The sequence below is a fragment of the Erinaceus europaeus genome, chromosome 4 (assembly GCF_950295315.1).
Source record: "Erinaceus europaeus chromosome 4, mEriEur2.1, whole genome shotgun sequence".
Lineage (NCBI taxonomy): Eukaryota > Metazoa > Chordata > Mammalia > Eulipotyphla > Erinaceidae > Erinaceus > Erinaceus europaeus.
This window is the reverse complement of record NC_080165.1, coordinates 44,915,853-44,935,786: the sequence shown is the minus strand read 5'-3', so window position 1 is coordinate 44,935,786 and position 19,934 is coordinate 44,915,853. Positions and strand designations below refer to the sequence as shown.

The window sequence follows — 19,934 nt, the reverse complement described above, 5'->3', positions numbered from 1 at the left end:
TTATTTTTATTTTATTTTATTTTAACCAGAGAACTACTCAGCTCTGGCTTATGGTGGTGCTGGGGATTGAACCTGGGACATCAGAACTCAGTAATGAAAAAAAAAAAAAGAATAGTTGTTGCATAACTATTATCTTGTCATTCCAAGGAGTCACCTTTGAAGCATCAGTTGTTTTGTTTTTTTAAAGTGTAAAAATCGTTTTGTAAGTCCTCTGGCAATTAACAAAAAACTGAGACCTATTTGGTGGCAGTCTGAAAAACTTTGCCTCACTGTGCCTGCGTTGACCAACTTTCTCTCAATGATTTTTAACTATGTGTTGAGGGCAAAGACCCAAATGCACTATTATGTCTAGAACTAGAAGAATAAATTCTCATAGAAATTAACTTAGATCCTGCTTACAATCCTAATTTTTTGAATCAAGCATTGTTTACACTGAATTGGTTAGGAGTGACTGTACATTACATTGTATTTGAAATTATATTTATTTATTTATTTATTCATTTATTTATTTACCAGAACACTGATCAGTTCTAGGTTATGGTGGTGCAGGGGATTGAACCTGGGACTTTGGAGCCTCAGGCATGAGAGTCTTTTTGCATAACCATTATGCTCTCTACCTCCACCCCCACTACACTGTATTTTAATTTACATGAATATTGAATGTTTTTCTACCTTGGACTTTGTCTTTTGATTTTCTTCTATTTCTGTATTACAAACAGAATGTAAAAAAAAAATTTTTTTTGTTTGCTTTGAGTACCAGAGATCTAACCTGTGGCTTTATACATTTGATCATGTGCTCAGCCACTGAGCATATAATAACCTAAAGATTTTTACTTGCCTGTTTTTTGAATAAGAGAGTTGAAGAACTAATCTTTAAAAGTACTATAAAGAGGGGCAGGGGTAGATAGCATAATGGTTATACAAACAGACTCTCATGTCTGAGGCTCCGTCAAGTCCCAGGTTCAATCCTCCACACTACCATAAGCCAGAGCTGAGCAGTGCTCTGGTTAAAAAAAAAAAAGTACCAAGAAGGTGTAACATTAAATCATATAACATTACAAAATGAGATACTTCTTATGGGAGTGATGCTCCTTGAATCTGTTTTTAAGGCTATTAAGGACTACTAGGGGACTGTAAAAGTATTTTGAACTTGTAAGAATAGAGTCACTGTCTAGGTATTGAGACAGTGTGATTATTTCCTTGGTAAACTTTTTCTCCTTTCCAAAATTAACTTCCCTGAAGGAAAAGTAGTACAGAGGCACATGATTCAGTCTACCAACTTCAGAAAATGCTGTGTATGAATTATAAAACCTTAAAGCATCCCTGTAGTTCTAGGGTTTAAAGTCTATGCTACAAAACTGGAAGAAATATTAATTGTTTGCTGACCTTTTCAAAGCATTGGTTTAACAAGGGAAGCTAGAGACAGTGTATAGTATTATATTATCATTTTTGTTGGTTTAAGCAAACCTATCATCATTCATAAGGCTTTGGTGTATATGTGTATACATGGGTCTGGGACTTACATAATTCTGTGTATACATGTAACACATGTTTTTAATAGGAACAAAAACCCACAATATTTTTCTTTGTGGCAGAACACAATAAGCATTAGGTTTTGATTACTTTTTCATGGAAATTTTAATGTGACTAAAAGCTTCAAGAAATAATTCCATAAAGTACTATTTAGAACTGGAGGCTTTTAAAATTGAAAGATGTTTGAAGCCCTGTGTCTGTGTACTAAATCTCTATAGAGTGATTCTTGGTAAGTGAGTAAGGCTGGTAGATCCGATGTTGGCAGCACAGACAGTGGATGATTAGGCCCTGCCACTCTTCTCCAGACCTTTAATTTGGTCTGTAACTTGATACTTCACTGACCCCACACTCTCCCTGCCACACTAACTCACAAGAGGAATTGCTGGCACTCTGGATTGAATTTTTTCCCCCCTCGCATCAGTTAGAACATGTTTGCATTGGTTACAGAATGAAGTTACATTTTTAGCTCAGTATTCTAAGAAATACGTTCGGCCACAACAGAGAGCAGCTTGAATGCAGCCTGGGCCACAGTTTGCTGTATTACATTGTGCTTTGTTAATTTCCCAATAATTCAATTATGGAGAAATAATAGTCATAGAGTAATATAATAGGTATGCATTTTAGAAGTCATCTCGATTTTAATAATTTATACAGATTAATACTGATGTACTCATAGCCATAATCCAAACTTTAAGAAGAGATATTAAATTTTATATTCTTTCCAGATCTTGTGGTAATGAGAATTTTGCCCATTTGAAATGAATTTATATAGGAGTTTAATAATGTACGCATAGTAAAGCAAATCGAAAATCTTGGTGAGATTTCCAATGAACTTCGGAGTGTGACATGAAAGGCAATGTAGGCCATTTACAAAAGCAGTGAACTATTTTCAACTAGTATCTGAAGTTTCTTATTACATTGCCTTCTAACTACTTCAGCTGTCAGAGGAAACAGAACACTATAAAAAAGATGAATATGGGCGGTAGCACAGCAGTTTAAGCACATGTAGCACAAAGCGCAAGGACCTGCGCGGAAGGATCATGGTTCGAGCCCCCCGCAGGAAAGTCGCTTCACAAGGGGTGAAGTAGGTCAGCAGGTGTCTTTCTCTCCTCCTGTCTTCCCCTTCTCTCTCCCCTATCCAACAACGAAAACAATAAAGCAACAAGGGCAACAAAAGGGAATAAATAAAGATGAATATGAGGAGTCGGGCGGTAGTGCAGCGGTTTAAGCGTGTTAAGCGCACCTGGTGCAGAGCACAAGGACTGGCTTAAGGATCCAGGTTGGAGCCAGGGGAGTCGCTTCACAGGCGGTGAAGCAGGTCTACAGGTGTCTGTCTTTCTCTCCCCCTCTGTCTTCCCCTCCTCTCTCTATTTCTCTCTGTCCTAACAAAGACGACATCAACAACAATAATAACTACAACAACAATAAAAAAAAAACAAGGGTAACAAAAGGGAAAATAAATAAATATAAAATAAAAAATTTAAAAAGATGAATATGGAGGGCAGGCAGTGGCATACTAAGTTAAGTACTCATATTACCATGCACAAGGACCTGGGTTCAAGTCTACTCCCTATCTACAGGGGGAAAGCTTCATGAGCTATGAAGCAGTGCTGCAGGTGTCTCAATTTCTCAGATTCTCTCTGTTCTATCAAATTAAATGAATAAAGCTGAAAATATAGAAAAAATTAGTTTTGAAAAAGATGAATATAAACAGTGAAGTAGGGGGGAGAGGGGGAGATAGCATAATGGTTTTATGCTTTCTTACCTAAGGCTCCAAAGGCCCAGGTTCAGTCTCTGTACCATCATAAGCCAGAACTGAGCAGTGCTCTGGTAAAATAAAATAAAATAAAATAATGAAGAATAAATTGGGAGCTGGGGAGATGCAGACAGCATAATGGTTATGGAAAAGACTCTCATGCTTGAGGCTCTGAGTTTGCAGGTTCAATGTCCAGCACCACCATAAGCAAGAGCTAAGCAGTGCTCTGGTAAAAACAAACAAATAAATAAATAATAAATAAACAAATAAGAAGGAATTATGTTAAGTGAGATAAGTCAGAAAGAGATCCCAGTTCGAGTCCCAGGCTCTCTACCTTCAGGGGGGGTTGCTTTGCAAGTGGTAAAACAGGTCTGCAGGTGTCTATCTTCCTCTCCCCTTCTCTGTCTTCTCCTCCCCTCTCAATTTCTCTGTCTTATCCAACAACAAGAAGACTGGAAAAAAGATGGCTGCCAGGAATAGTGAAGTAGTGCAGGCATGAGCCCCAGCGATAACCCTGGAGACAAATAAATAAATAAAATAAAATATTTTTAAAAAGACAATAATAAGTTATCATTTCACCTCTGTGAGAATGCCTACCTCAAACATGATAGTAACAAGTGTGGGAGAGGATTTGGAGAAATAAGAATGTAAATTATTACAGCCTTCTATGGAAAACAGTCTGGAGATTACTGAAAACATTTAAAAACTAACTTACTATATGACCCAACGATTTCATCTGTCTACCTAAAGAACACAAAAACAACTATTCAAAAAGATCTATGCACACATATTTATGGAAGTGGTATTTGTAATAACCAACATTTGGAAACAACTCAAGTGTCCACCAACAGATTAATAGTTAAAGAAGATATATATATATATATATTATGAAATAATAATACACAGCTGTCAAAAACAACATATTCTCCTTTGCTACAACATGAATGGAACTAAAGAATCATGTTGATAGAGATAAGCCAGAATGAATACTGAATGATCTCACTCACAGATGGAAGCTAAGAAACAAAAGACAATGCAGAGTGAATCCTCAATGGACTATAGTCTATAGCAGCAGATTCAGGAACTCAGAAGGGGGAGGGAGAATAACTAAGAGGCGTTGGGCACCTAAATCCTCATGGTGGAATAAGCTGATGGTTTGTTTGAGGGTGAAATGTAGTGAAACATTATTTTGGGGAAATGTGAAAATGCATCTTAGTGACAACAAAAATCCTGTAAATCAACATTTTTTCAATAAAGTGTTAGAGTATTTATCTATTTATTTTTTCTATTATTTTTATTCTTTTTTTTTCTTGCCTTCAGGCTTATCGCTGGGGCTTAGTGCCTATGCTGCCAATCCACTGCTCCTGGAAGCCGTTTTTCCCCTTTTGTTGCCCTTGTTGTTGTTGTTATTGCTGTTGCTGTTGTTGGATAGGACAGAGAGAAATCGAGAGAGGAGGGGAAGACAAAGAGGAGGAGAGAGAAATAGACACCTGCTGACCTGCTTCACTGCTTGCAAAGCGACCTCCCTGCAGGTAGGGATTCAGGGGCTGGAACCGGGATCTTTGCTCTGGTCCTTGTGCTTCATGCCATGATGCTTAACCTGCTGCACTACTGCCCGGCCCCTTACTATTAATATATTTTTTAATTAGAGCACTGCTCAGCTCTGGCTAGTGGTAGTGCTGGGGATTGAATTTGGGCCCTGTGGTTCCTCAAGCATGAAAGTCTATTTGCATAACCATTATGCTATCTTCCTAACCCTATACTGTTTTGTTAAATTTTTTTTTAAAGGTAGGGGGCTAGACAGTGGCTCACCTAGTTCAAGCCTCTGGTCTGCACTTGCAGGGGGAAAGCTTCACAAACAGTGAAGCATTCCTGAAGGTGTCTCTGTCTTTCTATCTTCCCCTCCCCTCATAATTTCTGTCTCTATCCAATAAATAAATAAATAAAATGTAATTAAAAAATAAAGAAAAAAGGCAGTAGGTATCTGAAGAGCAAGACCTATCAAATCATCAACCATTCAGGAATATTTAGCCTTAAGAAACCTCCCCAGAGACTTTATTTTGAAATAATAGAACCCATTGTTGGAGGTCCCAACCTTCAAAACCTATCTCATTAAGACTTGTCTTTTGGAAGTTCCATTCCTTTTTTTTTTTTTAAATAATTTATTTCTTTATTGGGGAATTAATGCTTTACATTCAACAGTAAATACAATAGTTTGAACATGCATAACATTCCCCAGATTCCCATTTAACAATACAACCCCCACTATTTCATTCATCATTTTTCATGGACCTGTGTTCTCCCCACCCACCCACCCACCCCAGAGTCTTTTACTTTGGTGTAATACTCCAATTCCATTTCAGGTTCAACTTGTGTTTTCTTTTCTGGTCTTGTTTTTCAACTTCGGCCTGAGAGTGAGATCATCCCATATTCATCCTTCTGTTTCTGACTTATTTCACTCAACATGATTTTTTCAAGGTCCATCCAAGATCGGCTGAAAACGGTGAAGTCACCATTTTTTACAGCTGAGTAGTATTCCATTGTGTATATATACCACAACTTGCTCAGCCACTCATCTGTTGTTGGACACCTGGGTTGCTTCCAGGTTTTGGCTATTGCAAATTGTGCCGCCAAGAACATATGTGTACACAGATCTTTTTGGATGGATGTGTTGGGTTCCTTAGGATATATCCCCAGGAGGGGAATTGCAGGGTCATAGGGTAGGTCCATTTCTAGCCTTCTGAGAGTTCTCCAGACTGTTCTCCACAGAGGTTGGACCAATTGACATTCCCACCAGCAGTGCAGGAGGGTTCCTTTGACCCCACACCCTCTCCAGCATTTGCTGCTGTTACCTTTTCTGATGTATGACATTCTCACAGGAGTGAAGTGATATCTCATTGTTGTCTTGATTTGCATTTCTCTGACAATCAGAGACTTGGAGCATTTTTTCATGTGTTTCTCGGCCTTTTGGATCTCTTCTGTGGTGAATATTCTATCCATGTCCTCCCCCCATTTTTGGATGGGGTTATTTGTTGTCTTGTTGTTGAGTCTGACAAGCTCTTTATATATATTGGTTATTAAACTCTTATCTGATGTATGGCATGTAAAGATCTTCTCCCATTCTGTGAGGGGTCTCTTGGTTTGGGTAGTGGTTTCTTTTGCTGTAAAGAAGCTTTTTAATTTGATGTAGTCCCATAGGTTTATACTTGCCTTAGTCTTCTTTATAATTGGATTCGTTTCATTGAAAATGTCTTTAAAATATATGCGGAAAAAAGTTCTGCCAATATTTTCCTCTAAGTATCTGATAGTTTCTGGTCTAACATCCAAGTCCTTGATCCACTTGGAATTTACTTTTGTATTTGGTGAAATACAGTGATTCAGTTTCATTCTTCTGCATGTTTCAACCCATTGTTTCCAACACCATTTGTTGAAGAGACTCTGCTTTCCCCATGTAATAGTCTGGGCCCCTTTGTCAAAGATTAGATGTCCATAGGTGTGGGACCTCATTTCTGGGCTCTCAATTCTATTCCACTGGTCAGTGTGTCTGTTCATGTTCCAGTACCAAGCAGTTTTGATGACAATGGCCCTATAATACAGTTTGAGATCTGGGAGTGTGATGCCTCCGGTTCTGTTCTTTTTTCTCAAGATTGTTTTGGCAATTCTAGGTCTTTTCTGGTTCCAGATAAACATTTGTAGCATTTTTTCTATTCTCCTAAAAAATGTGCTTGGGATCTTGATGGGGATAGCATTAAATTTGTAGATGGCTCTGGGTAATACATTCATTTTGATTATGTTAATTCTTCCAACCCATGAACATGGAATATCTTTACACTTCTTTGTGTCTTTTTCAATTTCTTTGAGTAGTGACTCATAATTTTCAGTATACAAGTCTTTCACTTCTTTGGCTAGGTTTACTCCTAGATATTTTATTGTTTTTGTTGCTATAGAAAAAGGAACTGATTTCTGGATTTCAATTTCTTCTAACTTAGTGTTTGCATAGAGGAATGCCACTGACTTTTGAATGTTAATTTTATAGCCTGACACCTTACTGTATTGCCTGATGATTTCCAAAAGCTTCTTGCTGGATTCCTTAGGTTTTTCCATGTATACTATCATGTCATCTGCAAATAAGGAGAGTTTGACTTCTTCTCTTCCAATCTGTATGCCTTTAATTCCTTGCTCCTGCCTGATTGCTATGGCAGGAACTTCCAACACTATGTTGAATAGTAATGGTGATAGTGGGCAGCCCTGTCTAGTACCTGATCTGAGGGGAAATGCTTCCAGTTTTTCACCATTGAGTATGATGTTGGCTGTAGGTTTGCTATATATAGACTTCACTATCTTCAGGAATTTTCCATCTATTCCCATTTTTTGTAGTGTTTTGATCATAAAGGGATGTTGTATTTTGTCAAAGGCTTTCTCTGCATCTATTGATATGACCATGTGGTTTTTGGTCTTGCTTTTGTTGATGTGGTGGATCACATTGATTGATTTACATATATTAAACCAACCTTGCATGCCTGGGATAAACCCCACTTGGTCATGATGAACAATCTTTTTGATATACTGCTGTATCTGGTTGGCTAGAATTTTGTTCAATATTTTCGCATCTATGTTCATCAGAGATATTGGTCTGTAGTTTTCTTTTTTGGTTGTGTCCCTGTCTGCTTTTGGTATCAGGGTGATGTTGGCTTCATAGAAGCTGGCAGGGAGTATTCCAGTGTCTTCAATCTTCTGGAAGACTTTTAAAAGTAGAGGTATTAGTTCTTCTTTGAAAGTTTTGTAGAATTCATTTGTAAAACCATCTGGTCCAGGACTTTTATTTTTGGGAAGATTTTTGATAACTGTTTCAATTTCATTAGCTATGATGGGCCTGTTCATGTTATCCACTTCCTCTTTACTTAGTTTTGGAAGTTGGTAGGTATCTAGGAAATCATTCATTTCTTCCAGGTTCTCTAGCTTGGTGGCATATAGTTGTTCATAGAAGCCTTGCATGATATGTTGAATTTCTGCAATGTCTGTTGTGATATCTCCTCTTTCATTTACTATCCGATTTATTTGAGTCTTCTCCCTTTTTTGTTTTGTGAGTCTGGCTAAAGGTTTGTCTATTTTTGTTTACTCTTTCGAAGAACCAACATTTACTTTCGTTCATCTTTTGTATGGTTTTCCTATTCTCAATGTTATTTATTTCTGCCCTAACTTTAGTGATTTCTGTCCTTCTGGTTGCTTTAGGATTCCTTTGTTGTTCTTCTTCTAGGTCTTTAAGATGTGCAATCAGGCTGTTTATTTGTGCCTTTTCTTGTTTCCTAATGTGTGCTTGTATAGCTATGAACTTCCCTCTTAGGACTGCTTTAACTGTGTCCCAAATATTTTGATAGCTTGTGTCTTCATTTTCATTGAACTCTCGAAACATTTTGATTTCTTCCTTGATTTCCTCTTTGACCCAGAAGTTGTTAAGAAGTGTACTGTTGAGGGAAGTTCCATTCCTTGATGCTTTTTGCTTTTAAGATCTTTTATCTTAAAGATCTTACCTCCCAAGATCTTAGTGTTAAGGCATTAAAATATTTTTAATTTACTATTTTTTTCTTTTAAAATTTTATTTATTTTGGATAGAGACAGAAATTGAGAAAGGAAGGGGAAGGTAGGGAAAGGGGCAAAGAGACACCTGCAGCCTTACTTCACCATTCATGAAGCTTTCATTTTGTAGGTGGGGACCAAGGATTTGAAACTGGTTCCTGAGCACTGTAATGTATGTGGTTAGCCAGGTATACCATTGCCTGGCTACTTAATATATTAATGAAAAAGAGACATAGAGAGAATGACATATGTACAGAGAGACCAGAGTACTGCTCAACTCTGGCTTATAGTGATGCTGGGGATTGAATCTGGGACTTCATAGCCTCATGCAGGAAAATCTTTTGCATAGTTATCATGCAGTTTCCCCCAAATTAAGACCTTTTATTTTTTCCACTAGCTACAATTTGTACTGACATAAAGGTACTCAAAAAGATTCAACCCAATCTTAATTCTTTTATATTTATCTATTTATTCTGGATAGAGGCAAATAGAAATAGAGAGGGAAGGGGGAAATAGGGAGACTGAGGGGGGGGAGGGAGGGCTCTGTAACACTGCTCCATTGCTCATGAAGCTTCCCTCTGCAGTTGGGGAGTGGAAGCTTGAACCTGGGTCCTTGTGCACTGTAATGTGTATACTCAACCAGATGCACCAACACCCAGCCCCATCTTAATTTTTTAATTAATTAATTTTAATTAGTGATTTGATTTACAAAATTATGAAATAGCGAGGTATAATTACACACTGTTCCCACCACCAGAGTTCTGTGTCCCCATTCCTTCCACTGGAAACTGCAATAGTTCTCCCAAGGTCACAGAGAAGGGCTGACTATTATTTGTCTGAATATATATATATATATATATATATATATATATATATATACCCATTTTTCATTTTTAAAATTTATTTATTATTGGATAGAGACAGAGAGAAATTGAGAAGGGAGGAGGAGATAAAGGTGGAAAAAGACAGACACCTGCAGCCCTGAGTCACCACTCATGAAGCTTTCCCTCTGCAGGTGGGAATTTTTCTTTTTTCCTCTTCTCTTTCTGGGTCCTGATGGAATTAGAGTTTAGAGGCCTCTGGCCATCTTCCCCTAATATTTCTCCTCTTCTGGGAGTACCAAAATTCTTTTTTTAAAAAAAAACAATCTATTTATTTTATTTTTGAGAGAATGCAGAGAGAGACACACACACACACACAGAGAAACACCAGAGCACTGCTTAGCTCTGGCTTGTGGTGGTGCGGGGGATTGAATTTGGGATTTAGGAGCCTCAGGCATAAAAATCTGTTTGCCTAACCTTTATGCTTTCTCCCCTGCCCCCCACATTTTTTATGGGGTGCAGAAGTTGGGAGTTATGGCTTCTGTAGTTGCTTCTCTGCTAGACATTGATGTTGGATCCATACTCCCAGCCTATTTGTATCTTTCCCTGGTGGAGTAGGGCTCTGGTGAGGTGAGGCCCTGGGGCACTTTGGTGAGGTCCTCTGCCCAGGGAGGTCAGAATGGAATCATAGTAGCACCTGCAACTTGGTGGCTCCCCACCTGCAGGGGAGTCGCTTCACAGGCAGTGAAGCAGGTCTGCAGGTGTCTTTCTCTCCCCGTCTCTGTCTTCTCTTCCTCTTCCCATTTCTCTCTGTCCTATCCAACAATGACATCAATAAATCAATAACAACAACAATAATAATGACCACAACAATGATAAAACAACAAGGACAACAAAAAGTGGGGGAGGGAAATAGCCTCCAGGAACAGTAGATTCATGGTGTATGCAACGAGCCCCAGCAACAACTCTGGAGGCAAAAAATAAAAATGAATAATAAAAAAAAAAAACTTAAGCATCTTGATCAAGCACTTATTCCACTTTCAACACTGTATTGATTCCCTCATAACTACAGTGTATTGGTTGAATCTGTAGAAGATGGTGTGACAGAAAAAAATCTGCTCTGGTTTGTCTCAGCTCTCCAGTGTTACAGTTTAAATGTAGCCAAAGTGAGGCAATGTGGAGGACAGGGAGTTACGTTGATTTCTCCTTAACTGGTTTCAGGTGATTCTTACCAAGCCTGAACAACCTTCTGCCTCTGCACCCAGCCTTTTATCCTTTTCACACTGGGCACTGTGCGAGCTGACTGGTTGCAGAGTCCACTAAGGTGTGTGGACAGAGTCTGCAAAGGTTTCCACTGGGGCACTGGAATTCAGAAGCAAGAGTCCACCACTTGCAGTGGTTTTCTCTCCTATCCTTTCATTTTTTTTTGCCTACAGATTTTTCATTTCAGTGGTAGCTTCTCTTGGGATATGTCATACATCTAGTTCTGAAAAGACTTTATATGTTTCCGTATTTCAATTTGAATGTGTTTCAGTGTGTAGAGCTTAACATTCTTGTATTGATTTAGTGACCAAAGACAACTACTACATTTGCAAATACATGTTGTAAAGTGAAACTGAGACATCTTTAAAAATGAATTTTACGGGGCTGGGTGGTGGCGCACCTGGTTGAGCGCACATGTTACAGTGTGCAAGGACCCAAGTTCAAGCCCCCGGTCCCCACCTGTAGGGGGAAAGCTTCACAAATAGTGAAGCAGGGCTGCAGGTGTCTCTCTGTCTCCCTCTCTCCCCCTTCCTCTCAATTTCTGGCTGTCTCTATACAAAAAATAAATAAAGATTTTAAAAAAGTGAATTTTACAATTTTGTGACCTTTTAGTGATTCATAAGACATCTGTGATATGACTAATTTGCCATTTTCTCCATTGTTCTTAAGTGATGCGTGGTAATACTCTATTACCATTTTCTGGAAAGCTTTTTAGAAATACTGTTTTGTAGTGTCATCCTGCCAATGTTATGGAAAAATCCATGCTTCTGCTCTCCAGTGTTACAGTTTAAATGTAGCCAAAGAATGTGAGTGAGGCCACAGGAAGTTATGTTTATTTCTCTTAAACGGGTTTCAGATCGATTCCTACCAGGACTGAACAACCTTCTACCTTGGCACCCAGCCTTTTATCTTTTTCAAACTGGGCATGGTGCAAGCTGATTGGTTACAAATAGAGTTTGATTATTATTACTTTTTTTGCGTAATTCTACTATTCCTATCAACAAATTTTTTTTGCTTTGTTTTTTTTTTCGTAGAGGGTGAGAGACAAAGAGTGATAAAGAGGGAAAGACCATGGTATGACTACTAATAAATCTTTTCTCCTGCAGGTAGGAACTGGAGTCTTGAACCCTGGCCTTTAAGCATGGGTAACATGTGTTTCCCCAGATGAGCTGCCTCCTGAACCCTGAAGAGTATTTTCTTAAGGAATCTCCCCCCGCCAAGCCTCTTTTCTCTTTTCTTTTCTTTTCTTTTCTTTTCTTTTCTTTTCTTTTCTTTTCTTTTCTTTTCTTTAATTTTCTTTTCTCTTCCTTTCTCTCTTTCTTTCTTTCTTTCTCTCTTTCTTTCTTTCTTTCTTTCTTTCTTTCTTTCTTTCTTTCTTTCTTTCTTTCTTTCTTCTTGCCTCTAGGGTTATCACTGAAGCTTGGTGTTGGCACTATGAATCCACTGCTCCTGGAGGCCATCTTTTTTCCATTTTTACTGGATAGGACAGAGAGAAATTGAGAGGGGAGGGGAAGGTAGGGAAGGAGAGAGACAGAGAGACACCTGAAGACCTGCTTCACTGCTTGTGAAGCGTCCCCTCTGCAGGTGGGGAGCCTGGGGCTTGAACCAGGATTATTACACTTCATGCTGTGTGTACTTAACCCAGTGTACCACCACCCAAACCACCCCATTTTTTCTTTATCTGTGATTAATAGTTTACAAGATTGTAAGATTACAGGGTACAGTTCCACACCACCCTACCACCAGGGTTTTGTGCCTCTACCCTCCCAACAACAACCACTATAATTCTCACTATGTCTTTTAGATAGTTTGTTTACTTCTGTTTTTGTTTTGTTTTGTGTTGTATGTTCATGTGTTTTAGTTCTTTAAATTCCACATATGAGTGATCACCATCAATTCTATCCATTTTGTCCCAAAAGGCACAGTGTCATCTTTTTTTTATTATTATTACAAAATACTATTCCATGGTTTATGTATCTCCTAAGTTCTTTACCCACCCATCTGCTGATGGGCATTTAGGTTGCTTCCATATTCTGGCTATTGTGAATCATGTGCAGTGGTGCATATGTCCTTTTAAACTAGTGTTTTTATGTCATTTGGATAAATGTGTAAGAGTAATATTGTTGGATCACAAGCTATTTCTATTTTTAATTGTTTAAGTATTCTCCATACAGTTCTTAAGGACTCTAATGCAATTATAACTGTTTAGTAACAAGAAAGGTGTTCTTTTAATTTCATGAATTAATTTTTTTGCACATCTTTTTTTAAAGATTTTAAAAATATTTATTTATCCTCTTTTGTTGCCCTTGTTGTTTTATTGTTTTAGTTATTATTGATGTCATTGTTGTATAGGACAGAGAGAAATGGGGAGAGGTGGGAATGACAGAGAGGGGGAGAGAAAGACACCTGCAGACCTGCTTCACCACTTGTGAAGCGACTCCCCTGCAGGTGGGGAGCCAGAGGCTCAAACCAGGATCCTTATTCCAGTCCTTGTGCTTTGTGCCACCTGTGCTTAACCTGCTGCGCTGCTGCCCAGCTCCCTCATGAATTAATTTTATTCAGTAGATAACTTAGAAATATAGGATGAAAATATTGTCAGAACCCTATACAAAAATAGGAAGAGGATATGGACAGACTCTTCACCAAAGAAATGATCCCAGAAGTCAACAGACATATGAAAAAAATGCTGAAAGTCATCTATTGTTAGAGAAACACAAATAAAGACAGTCATGAGATACAACTTCACACTTGTGAGAATGTTATAAGTTAGAAAAAGACAGTAACAACACATGTTGGTGAAGCTATGGAGAAAAAGGAACCCTACTATACTGCTGATGGGAATGCAATTTGGCCTAATCCTTATAGAAAACTGTCTGAAGACCTCTTGTTGGTATGCTTCAAATTCTGCTTCTAAAACTCCTTCTGTTTCATTGGTTTAATCCCCCCTGCTTAACACTGTATTCTGTTTACATAACCACTGTTAACCAAGCACCACCCTGCCTGCAGGGCATTGGTTTAATCCCCACTGGTTCATGATGTCTTTTTGCTCCGCCCCTTCTCGTAGTACATCCTGTTTACACCCTACTTGGCAAGTATATATACACACACACACACACACACACACACACACACACACACACACACACACATGGACGGGATTGTGATTATAGTTAGTTTAGTTTAGATGGCTTAGATTGTGCTGCGTTCTACATGAATAAAGAGATACTGTGTACAGCTCAGCCATGAGTCCCTGGTCGTCTGTCTCCCACCTGCGAAGCTAGCCCAGCAACCTCTTAGACATTAAAAATAGGCTTCCCCTATAACTTGGCAATTTCTTTCCTAGGGATATTTCCAAAGGAAACAGACACACCCATCCAAAGAGATCTGTGTACACCTATGTTCATAGCAGCATAATTTATAATATAATAACCTAATCTTGGAAGCAACCCGCATGTCTAAAGACAGATGACTGACTAAGAAAGTTGTGATACTCACATATGTGTGTGTGTATCTCAGATGTTAAAAACTGATAAAATCATTTTTGCTTTTTAAAAAAAATATGTCTTTATTTGTTTGAGGGAAGGGGTGATAGGAAGAGAGACAGAGACAGCTGCAACACTGCTTCACCACTCGCAAAGCTTTCCCCCTGCAGGTGAGGGCCAGGGGCTTGAACCTGGGTCCTTGAGCATTGTAACATATGCACTCAACCAGGTACGCCACCACCCGGACCCATCTTCTTTGCTTTATCTTGAATGAAATGTGAAGGCATTGTGTTAAATGAGATAAATCAAAAAGAGAAGGATAAGTACCAGATGGTCTCACTTACTGGGGGAACTTAAGTAACAAGACTACAAAGTGAAACTTGGACTGTCTAGGGTATAGAAAGATAGAAATGAAGGCAATAACTGTCAGTATCATGAAGACAAGAAAGTTACCTTTGAGTTTGGAAATTAGATTAGTGTTACTTCATCAATAGGGAGCTCGATTGGAAAAATGCAAAAAGTTAAAAGTGTGTAGTGGAATAATTATCAGAGAGATATAAACTGTAATCAGCCAAAGGCAGTGGGGGACCCACACCATTTCTTCCTTAGGGGAAAAGGAGAGAGAGATCAGCAACTACTCTGATATTCAATAATTGGAAATTAACTTTTTATTTGAAGGAATAGCAAAGTTAAAGCAATTTTAGAGACTGAGGATTTTTATTATTATATAAGAGTTTAATTTCTATTAAAGTAAGTATATTAAAAATACCAGCTTCTTTTAAAAAAATTTTTTTTTTTATTTAAGAAAGGATTAATTAACAAAACCATAGGGTAGGAGGGGTACAACTCCACACAATTCCCACCGCCCAATCTCCATATCCCACCCCCTCCCCTGATAGCTTTCCCACTCTCTATCCCTCTGGGAGCATGGACCCAGGGTCATTGTGGGTTGCAGAAGGTAGAAGGTCTGGCTTCTGTGATTGCTTCCCCGCTGAACATTGGCGTTGACTGGTCGGTCCATACTCCCACTCTGCCTCTCTCTTTCCCTAGTAGGGTGGGTCTCTGGGGAAGCTGAGCTCTAGGACATATTAAAAATACCAGCTTCTAATATGATTTCAGAAAGGAAAGGAAATGTTACCATGAAAAGGTTGAATAAATTTAGCATTATAAGAAAGTCAGTAACTCAGTAAAGGTTTCCTTTTCTTGGCCCAGATTAATTATCACACATTCATTCTTCTTCACCAATTGTCCTTTTTTCCTTCCTTCCCTCCCCCCTTCCTTCCTCCTTTCTTCCTTCCTCTCTTTCCCTCTGTCTTCCTTCTCCTTCTTTCCCTCTGTCTTCTCCTTCTTTCCTTCCTTCCTTCCCTCCTTTCTTCCTTCTTTTCTTTCTTTCTTTCTTTCTTTCTCTCTTTCTTTCTTTCTTTTCCTTTTTTTTTCTCTTTTTCACCAGAATACTGCTCAGCTCTGGTGTGGGGAATTGAACCCGGGACTTGGGAGCCTCATTCATTAGTGTCTCTTTGCATAACCATTATGCTAGGTCCCTCACCCCACCAATTGTCTTTTCTTGCAAATATTTTCAATTTCTTCTTTATTCTCTTTTCAATTAGTAGATAAAGTTGCTGTACTCTCCTGCCTTAAGGAAATATAAAGGCAAGGGTTCATGAGTATTTAAGTGAAAACAGTACAGACAGTATAGGAGGAGGGAACAGAAAGGAGGAATGCTTTATAAAATAGCATTAACAGGGACTGGTGAGATAGCATAATGGTTATAAAAAGATTTTCATGCCTGAATCTCCCAAATCCAATCTTCTGCATCATCATAAATAAGAGCTGATCAGTGCTCTGATAAAAAACAAACAGATAGGGGGTCGGGCGGTGGCGCAGTGGGTTAAGCGCATGTGGCGCAAAGCGTAAGGATCCCGGTTCGAGCCCCCGGCTCCCCACCTGCAGGGTAGTCGCTTCACAGGCGGTGAAGCAGGTCTGCAGGTGTCTCTCTTTCTCTCCCCCTCTCTGTCTTCCCTTCCTCTCTCCATTTCTCTCTGTCCTACCCAACGACGACGGCATCAATAACAACAACAATAATAACCACAACAATAAAAAATAAGGCCAACAAAAGGGAATAAATAAAAAATTTTAAAAAGGGTATTAATAGGACTTGGTCACTCACTAGATATACCAGGTAAGAGACTGAGGAATCTTAGATAACTCTTAGACTGTAGTGCTGTGTGTTCCTGTCATACAGGAGGTGGTGGGCTGGGAGAATAAATAGTGAGAGACATAGTATCGTGTGCAGTGGAGTGTATGAGCTAGAACTTGACCAGTCTTTGACCCTTGCTCCTTTTTCTCCTGGAGAACATAGTAGTTAATTCCAAGTCCCATGTCTGAGTAGTTCTGAAATGTTTTGCTGAAAGTGGAAACTGGGAGTTGGGCGGTAGTGCAGCGGGTTAAGCGCATATGGTGCAAAGCCCAAGGACCGGCTTGAGGATCCAGGTTGGAGCCCCCGGCTCCCCACTTGCAGGGGAGTCGCTTCACAGGTGGTGAAGCAGGTCTGCAGATGTCTGTCTTTCTCTCTTCCTCTCTGTCTTCCCCTCCTCTCTCCATTTCTCTCTGTCCTATCCAACAACGACAACATCAATAACAACAATAATAACTACAACAAGGGCAACAAAAGGGAATAAATAAATAAATATTAAAAAAATAAATAAAAAAGGGGAAACAGGCTATCTGGAGAGATTTAATGTTTTATCTATTTAAGTATATTTAGTTAAGTGAAAAATCATTTAAACTTCTATTATGATGTTATATGTGATATAAAGTTTTCATAAGAATGATATAAAAAGATAAATAAAAGGTCACCTGCAGTCTGGTTTTGAATACTTAAATCTGTAGGCATTAGTGAGTCCATGAGAAGGCTCTGGCTATTTTGGAAATAAACAAATCATCACCTTTTATCCCCCTACATTTATCTTCTTGGGACTGGGGAATATAGCTTGCGGTAGTGCATGTTCCGTACACATATGAGCCCCAGGGTTTCATCTTGGCTCTCTTTATATATGTCTGACATATCATTATTTGATTTGCTAGGATAGTAAAAAAAAAAGCTGTTAATCTATGGAGAACTCCTGATATAATTGATAAATATATATATATTTACCCCTTTAATATATATTTTATGTGTATATGTTTGCTTTTTTAATCTTTTAGAATAAAATGTTGTTAAAACTATCCTCAAGGTAAAATACAAAGCATGAAAATAATTCATTTTCCTTTTAAAATATATTTTATTTGTTTTATTTTTGATGAAAAAGATATACAGAGAGAAATATATATATATATATGGAGAGAGATAGAGAGAAAAAACTAGAGCACTGCTCAGCTCTGGCTTATGATGGCATAGGGGATTGAACCTGGGACTTTGGAGCCTCATTAATGAAAGCCTTTATATAATGATTGTGCTGTTCCCCTATCCTACAAACTATATTATTAAAAAATACATATAAAATATAAAATATATAAAAGTAGACTTTTGTATCCAGAGATATATTAGACTGACTTGACCTGAAAAACTGGAAAAAAGATAATGACTTACGTAGACATGAGTCAATTTTTTTATGATTTCTAAGTCAATTAATGTCTTTCTTGTCATGGTGGTTTGCTTGCTCCTGTACATGTGAGTTTCATGTGTTCTGTCATGTGGAGGTGTTCCTATGAGCAGTTTCACATTGCAGTTATTGAAGCCTGAATGTTCCCTCAGTTTGGAATCTGGATTCTACTCCTGTGTAGCTGGAATGCAACTGAACTCCTTTCTTGATCCTTGAGTAGGCTTAGGTCTCTAATTTCTAATAAGTGAGTCTTTTTTTTCTATTTATAGAATAGGGCCAGTGGCATACTTTGTATTGCTTTCCTTCTGCAAAGATGAAGTTTCTCTAGTTCTTTTGCTTCCTGTTGACTATACGCAAGGTGCTTAATTCTAACTCCACATGGCAGATAAACTCTATACCCCTCATATTTCTACTAGGTTTCAATTCCTAATCACAATTGTGGGTTTTGAATTTCTCCCGGTGTGTTTCTTTATTGTCAAATAAAGAAACCACATTGAATCCAGCATAAAGTCTTTCTTCTTTTTACTCTTTTTTTCCCTTCTTCTTCACTTCCTCCTCCCCTCCTTCGCTTTCCTTATTTATTTTTTCCTAAGGAGAGACAGAGACAAAGAAGCAGTAAAAGAGACCACAGCACTGAAGCTTTCTTCAGTGCAGTGGTGATAAGGCTCAAACCTGGGTCTCTTGTATGCTAAAGCAGCACCCTATCCAAGTCAACTATTTCGTCAGCCTCCTTTCTTTTTCTGAGATATTTTCCTTTCTGCTTTCTTACACATTTATGCATTTTGAACTACTCTGTTTTATATATCCAGAGTTTATATGTATCAGCAGAGAAGAGTGTGGGATGGGATAGCAAAAGATGGAGATGGATCTGGTTTGCTAAATTAGTTCATCATGCCTTACCACAAGCTCTTACATTAGATTCACTCACCTGCAAGAATCCACTGTATAATGAATTACATTGAATCTATAGATTAACTTGGAGAATTTTGACTCTCAATTTATGTCCTTCTATTTGTGAATTTGATGTGCATATTACCATTTATTGGAAAGTTCTTTTTTAGTGTCTTATTGAAGTTGTACAATTAAAGATAGGTACTATATGTTTATTGTTAAATTTAGTTCTAAATTTTACACTTATTCGTAGGAATTATTCCTGGCTTATTGAATAACCATGAGCAAGTTTTTTTTTTAATTTTTTTATTGGGAGGATTAATGGTCTGCAGTCAGCAGTAAATACAGTTGTTAGAACATGTATAAAATTTCTCAGTTTTTTTGCAAAATACTCTAAGCCTCAGTTCTCTTCCACCATCACTCACCAGGACCTGAATGCCCCACACTCACCCCCAAAGTCCTTTATTTTGGTACAATACACCAAACTCAGTCTAAGTTCAGTTTTGTGTTTTCCCTTCTGTTCTTACTTTTCAATTTCTATCTATGAGTGAGAGCATCCAATATTCATCCTTCTCTTTCTGGCTTATTCCACTTAACATGATTCTTTCAAGCTCTATCCAAAATGAGGTGAAGAAAGTGAATTTATAATTTTCATAACTGAGTAGTATTCCATTGTGTATATATACTACAACTTTTTCAGCCACTCATTTGTTGGAACACCTGGTTACTTCTAGGTTTTGGTTATTACAAATTGTGCTGCTATGAACATAGGAATACACAGATATTTTATAAATATTTTATTTGTTATTAATAGTTTGTTACAAAATTGCAAGTTTACAATGTATAGTTCTACACCACACCTACTACCAGAGTTCTGTAACCCCACCTTCTTACTTCCCAAAGATAACCCTCATAATTCTCATAAGTCTTACAGTTGGCTTCCTTATGTTTTGCTTGGATTTTTTTTTTTTGGCAAGTTCATGTAAATCAGATCTCTGGATTCCACATA

General features: G+C 38.1%; 1 protein-coding gene across 2 annotated transcripts in view; it reads left to right on the top strand.

Annotated features, from left to right (window-relative positions):
• Window positions 1–19,934, top strand: part of RNF144B (ring finger protein 144B) — a 248,435-nt gene that overhangs the window by 1,152 nt on the left and 227,349 nt on the right. The gene's annotated exons all lie outside the window — the stretch shown is intronic.